Below are 7,252 nucleotides of genomic sequence, written 5' to 3'. Positions count from 1 at the left end.
ATTGCACATTAAATTTTTATTTAGTTATTCTTTTATGACTAGGTTCTGAGTATATTCCCTCAATATTTTATGGGACTGTATTCATGAGGTCATTTAGTCATTCCTCGTACATTTTCCAGAGAGGAAAATGTAAAGCTTCAAGAAGATGGAAGCATACAATTTCTTTACTCATTTACAATTTGATTTCATTCCTCATGAATTTTTTTTTTTTTTGAACATAATTACTAGTAGTGTGATTTTTTCATCCTAAGACTTAAGAGCCAATTACTTAATACTTATGGAATGATATAACACCTCAAAATTTTATTCTAAGTTTGTATATCAGATCTATCCATCCTAATCATAACATTCATTTCTTTTCTTTTCTTATTATGAAATACATAATTACTAATACATTACATGAGAGAAAGCACACATAATACCATTTTTAATTCAATGAAACTTAACATAGAAGATCTTATACAATAACACTATATGCATACAAATTTTCAACCTTCCTTTCATTATTACAATGGTAACCATGATAACAATAAACTTTACAATTCTTACACTATATCAAATGGACATTTCCTTACTAAAACATATGTGCAAACTTCTCAGGTCCTTTCCTCTACAGATTCACATGGTGCCAATGGCACAATCCTTTTTTCATCACAATGTAGCAACTCAAAAAAAACTTTCCAAAATCAAGAAATATTGAGAAACATGAACATTGAAGTACTTGCACATTGAAAGACATAAACATTGAGCCTTATTTACACATTTGGATCTTTCCCACTTGACAAGGGTGAAACTCTAATTCTTCATAGCATGAGTCTTCACAAAACTTGCACAAAAATGCACCCAAAATAGGAACCATGGAGGCTCACTGATCTGATTGACGGATCTAGACTATTTGTAGTAATGAATGCTTAATAAAATCAAATTAAATAAATCACAACTTAGCGGAAGTCTTAATGCATTTACTATCAATGAAATCAAAACTTAAGATGAGAAACAAAATTGAGAGAGAAGATAAGAAGATGCAAGCAGAGTTTGATTTCGGAGTTCGCCACAAACGTGACTATGTCTCCAGGTCGGCTCCAATAGAGTATGACCGATCCGATTAATCTCCAAAATAAATTACAAATGCACCAAGATTATTCCCTTAAACACATCAGCATAGCATGCCCTCGACATGCAGAATAGTCTTCAAAAATCTCTTAAACATTCTCCTATTCTCACCACCTGAATCCCCTTCCAAAAGGCCTAATACCCCCCTTTTATATATTAAAATTAGCCTAAATAAGGCTATAACAAAAAAGTATAAAAATGGGGCCTTTAACTGATTACATTTCGAAAATACCCTTTACCCATTTTTACCCATGACAACTTTAGGGTAAAAAATTAACAAATTAACCTTAATTTGATAAGGTTAGGCGAGTTCAGTTAAGGTTTAAATATCATATCTCGCTTTTACATCTTTAGCTGCTAAAATAGCCCAACGGCAAGCTCTATTTTAGGATGGCCACTGGTCGGGGGTTCCAAACCCACCGGCGGCCTACTTTATGTGGAATTTTGGCCCCCTTTATGTGGACTTTCATCGCTATTAAGGTTAAATAAAATTTCATGTGCATTAGTTTTAAATATCATTTATGGTGCAATGGCCATCATTTTGGTTTTGGGAGTCAAAGGTCACGGGTTCAAACCTCATTAGAACCCCTTTTTTAAGTTGATTTTTCCTTTTTTTTTTTGGTTTTTAAACTGCCCCATGACATCATGATGATGTCATCAAGATTCAAATGACACTTTTACCTCCAAAATTCAAACTGCCATAACTTTCACATATGAAGTCCATTTTCGATGAAACCAATGCCGTTGAGAAGCTCATGAATGGATCTTTGATTTGAAACCCATTGTTGACCACTTTCAAGATGGTCCAATTTTGCCCCTTATCTAGCCCTCTAGTCTACCTATTGACCAGAACTTGGACTGAGCATAACTTCTTCATTCGAACTCCATTTTTGTCCATTCAAGTTGCATTGGAATCAAGACACCAAGATCTTTCTGATGGTGCAAATTTTGGAGAGAAATAAAACACTTCAATTTTCACTAAAAATATCCACCGGATCAAGCCTCCCCACTGAAGACCTTTTGGACCTCCAAAAGTGACATTTACTCTGACATAAAGTGAGGACTTGGCCTCCCCACTTGTCCTGTATCATCTGTACATCTAAATACCTGGCTCACAAGAAAAATGAAGACTGCAACAACATTGTTGATCATAAACATTATTCTATCACTTCCATAAGCATCTACATCAATTGTCATAGCCACTAACCAACAAACATTGACTAACATCAAGCTGATCAATAATGCAAAAATGAAAGAGAATAAGTCAACAACATATCGATCCTTCACAATAGGAACATTTTTACACAAGGAACCATCAATGCTTTCAATCATCATTCCCTCATGCTGTATTGCAGGTGCATCCTGCAACATCTGACCCTGGTTAGCTACTCCAAGTTCAAGTGCAGAACCACCTGTACTAACAGACATAAGAGTTAACTCTTTACTTGCATTAATTACCCTCTTTAACTGCCCTATGTTTTCAAAAGAATGATCATTCTTAATCCTATGAGAATGTACAATATACTGAATGTCATCTTTAAACAAGTGATAATGATTCTTTTCCCTATAGAAAACTGCTTTTCTATCATAAAGATAAGGGCTACCAAGCACTATCCCACAAATATCTAGTGGAACCACATCAAATTGTACTTCATCCACAAATTTACTACTGATTATGAATCTTAAGGTGCATTGTCTTGTTACTTGCAACTTATCATTTTCACAAATCCAGCCTAGTGGATAAGGTTTCTTATGTAATGTAGTTTTCAATCCCAAGTTTCTTACAATACTTTCAGAAATCAAGTTCACTTGAGAACCACTATCTATGAGTGCATCAATTTTAGTGTTCTTAGCAACAACCCTTAAATGAAACAACTCATTCCTTTTCTTATCTTCAAGGAAATCATTTACTGTAGAAGTAGAAGCACAACTAGCAACAGAAACACCAGAAATAGGAGCTTTACCTTTCAAACCCATGGTTGTTATCTTAGTCTCATCATCTGAATTTGAACCAAGATCCATAACAACATTCACGGCTTTCTCCTTACCTTTTTGTTTATGATTCTGTCTTTGAGCCCACTTAGGCTTCAATTTGCGATGCAACTTCCAACAATGTTCTTCATCATGACCCTTCCTGTCACAATAAGTGCAAGAAAGCTTCTCATCCTTCTTAACTGTAGCTACCTTCTTTCCTTTCTCTATCTCAGCATTCTTAGAAGATTTCTTTACATCATTATCAAACTTATCAATAAAAGATCCTTTACCCCTTGACTCTAAGTGCATAGCTTGAACTGACACTTCATCCAAATTACAAGGGTTTAATACCAAAATAGAATGTCTAAGGTAGGAATGTAGGCCTCCTATGTACTTCAACAAAGTATCCTAGGTGTATAAAGGAACATTCAAAGCAATAGCCCTTTTTCTAAATTCATGGTTGTACTCTTGGACAGTTTGACCTTTCCCTTGCCTAAACATTTGCCAGTCCATCATTAACTGTTGCATATGTCCTAGGGGATAAAATTGCTTCTTAAGAGCATTAACAAACTCTACCCAAGTTAAACTAACTCTACCATGCCGTGAAACTTCTGCCTTAGTCTTACTCTCCCACTAGGTTAAAGCTGTACCCCCTAACCTAAGAGTAGCTAATTGAATCCTATCAACATCATCTAATAGGTTCTGGACTCTACAGTAGACTTCTACTTGCTGAATCCAATCATCCAATTTTTCACCATTAAGTTCACCACAATACTTAGGCAAGTCAAATTTTACATCCAGTTTGATCTTAGGCTTATACCCACTCTTGAAAGGATTAGAAGAAGTAGAATGAGGAGAAGATGGAGAAGAAGGAGAAGAGGGAGGAGAAGAAGAAGAGGATGGATCTGGTTTCTTGTCACCATCTCCATGATGTTTCCCTTTCTTGTCTTCGCGTTCTTTCTGATCTTGCCTCTCTTGAAAAGGAATGTCCACCTTAGCCTTCATCTCGAGGAATGCTCTTCAAAATTCCTGCTCACTGATCTCATCAGGAACCTCCATTCCAGAAATAGACATCCTTGAAAATGTTCTTCACTTCCCGATCTCAGGGTTGAATTCTTAAAGCTTGCCTTCATCCTTTTGAATCTTGGATCTTGTTAGCATTCAAGAAAACAACTGCAATAATAGTCAACTGGGCTCTAATACCACTTGAACTGATTGACGGATCTAGACTATTTGCAGTAATGAATGCTTAATAAAATCAAATTAAATAAATCACAACTTAGTAGAAGTCTTAATGCATTTACTATCAATGAAATCAAAACTTAAGATGAGAAACAAAATTGAGAGAGAAGATAAGAAGATGCAAACAGAGTTTGATTTCGAAGTTCGCCACAAACATGACTACGTCTCTGGGTCGGCTCCAATAGAGTACAACCGATCTGATTAATCTCCAAAATAAATTACAAATGCACCAAGATTATTCCCTTAAACACATTAGCATAGCATGCCCTCGACGTGCAGAATAGTCTTCAAAAATCCCTTAAACATTCTCCTGTTCTCACCACCTGAATCCCCTTCCAAAAGTCCTAATACCCCCCTTTTATATATTAAAATTAGCCTAAATAAGGCTATAACAAAAAAGTATAAAAATGGGGCCTTTAACTGATTACATTTCGAAAATAACTTTTAGCAATTTTTACCCATGACAACTTTAGGGTAACAAATTAACAAATTAACCTTAATTTGATAAGGTTAGGTGAGTTCAGTTAAGGTTTAAATACCATATCTTGTCTTTACATCTTTAGCTGCTAAAATAGCGCAATGACAAGCTCTATTTTAGGATGGCCGCTGGTCGGGGGTTCCAAACCCGCCGGCGGCCTACTTTACGTGGAATTTTGGCCCCCTTTATGTGGACTTTCATCACTATTAAGGTTAAATAAAATTTCGTGCGCATTAGTTTTAAATATCATTTGTGGTGCAATGGCCATCATGTTGGTTTTGGGAGTCAAAGGTCACGGGTTCAAACCTCATTAGAACTCCTTTTTTAAATTGTTTTTTTCCTTTTTTTTTATAATTTTTTTTTTTTTTGGTTTTTAAACTGCCCCATGACATCATGATGATTTCATCAAGATTCAAATGACACTTTTACCTCCAAAATTCAAACTGCCATAACTTTCACATATGAAGTCCGTTTTCGATGAAACCAACGCCGTTGCGAAGCTCTCGAATGGATCTTTGATTTGAAACCCATTGTTGACCACTTTCAAGATGGTCCAATTTTTCCCCTTATCTAGCCCTTTGGTCTACCTATTGACCAAAACTTTGACTGAGCGTAACTTCTTCATCGATTTTTGTCCATTCAAGTTGCATTGGAATCAAGACACCGAGATCTTTCTGATGGTGCAAATTCTGGAGAGAAATAAAACACTTCAATTTTCACCAAAAATATCCACCGGATCACTCACCTCCCAACCTAGGCTACTTTTGAAACCACCCACCGAGCAGGGGAAACAAGGACCAAACAGGTTACACACATACATCCCAAAATTTTGCATGAATACACAACACAAACAAAATCAACACCCTTCCATGGCTTGCACAATGATTCACCATTGGAATCATAAAACGTTGGGTGAAGGTGGGCTCTTCAAGGAGGAGAAATTCTAACAACATATATATCATATTGCCAATGCATTTTGCCTCTGAAGGCCACCACATCACAAACAACATATTGCCACTGCATTGCCTCTCAAGGCCTTCAAAAAAACTATCTTCTCCTCATCCACCAAACCTCCTTATACCTCCCAAACAACAAGATTCATGGCCATGATGGAGCCCATGCTCCATGATAGTAACAAACCTCATCATGAGGTAAAAGAAAAAGATTTTTTTTCTCACCTGCAATGTCAAGCCCAACTTGTGCCCTTCACCCAAGGCTTCTCTGCCCTCCCAAGGGTGAGTGAAGCCTTCACACCCATAATCACAATCAACACTCACATTCAAACAAGAAACAACAATAAAAAAAATGAAGAATAACAAAATAAAACCAAGAAAGGATCTCCATCAGCACAAAACACATTCACTTCTTCCCAACATAATGACAAGCTCATAACACAAGATGGACAATGCAATGCATACTCCATTGATGACTTTCCACACTTGCAAATTTTCTTATTCATACTAAAGAAAAGGAATAAAAGAACATGTTCAAGTCACCAACCTTGGTCCAAGCTAGGGTAAGGATAGTTGTAGAAGAGCTCCCTTAATCTCCCTCCAAAACTTAGCTATCTCTAAAATTAGAGAGTTGTTGAATAGCCCACGAACTTGTCACCCCCCCCCCCCCCTAAAAGACTCTCCACTAACCATTTTTAGTAAGAACATCAAGCCTCCCTTTCTTACATTGTTGCTCCTCTAAAATAAGAAGGTTGACCAAGTGGGGTTGAGAGGGTTCTATCATGGAAAAACTCCCAATTTCGAATTGGTCTAAGTTAGCTTTGTTTAAGGGGTTCCCAAAACTAGGAAAACATCAAAATAATTAAATTTAGGCCCCTAACCTACTATACTACCATTAGGGTGGCTTTTTAACAATAAAATAACACCTTAGGATCCCATTTAGACCCCCTAAACTCCTTTTTAAGTTTGAATTCGAATTCTAACATGATGTGACCCATCCAAACACTCTCTCCCAAATGGGAGTACTTAAGCATTAATTTGAAAAGAAGGAAGAGGAACAAGATTGAGTAACCTTGAGACCACCACCATAGGTGACATGTCATGAACACATAGACTATACAAGTGTCAAGTGACACACATAAAAAAAAAATACATTACATTTTCCTTGACATGCACTTAATGCACCTAGGTTATGATTAAACATATTCACAAGCAAGCAAGCAATCATCCAATTACGAAGAAAATTACTTTCACAATGAGGCTTTTGAATCTTCCAAAGATTCACCTTGGTTAAACTATGTCACAAGGTTTGGAACTTGTTTCCCCCAAGAATTTCGATGGTTCCACTTCCTACACAATAAACTCGAGCATCAGTAGTCCAAGGAGTCATATAACATATATAATGTACAAGTGTATAGTGATAATCATAATTCAGGTAATTTTTCCTATTTAAATAATCCAAGATGTTAGAATGACAAATCTACATAACATA

The sequence above is a fragment of the Cupressus sempervirens genome, chromosome 8 (assembly GCF_028749045.1).
Source record: "Cupressus sempervirens isolate cs-2001-9-10 chromosome 8, ASM2874904v1, whole genome shotgun sequence".
In the NCBI taxonomy this organism is placed as follows: domain Eukaryota; kingdom Viridiplantae; phylum Streptophyta; class Pinopsida; order Cupressales; family Cupressaceae; genus Cupressus; species Cupressus sempervirens.
Note: the sequence above shows the minus strand (reverse complement) of the source record.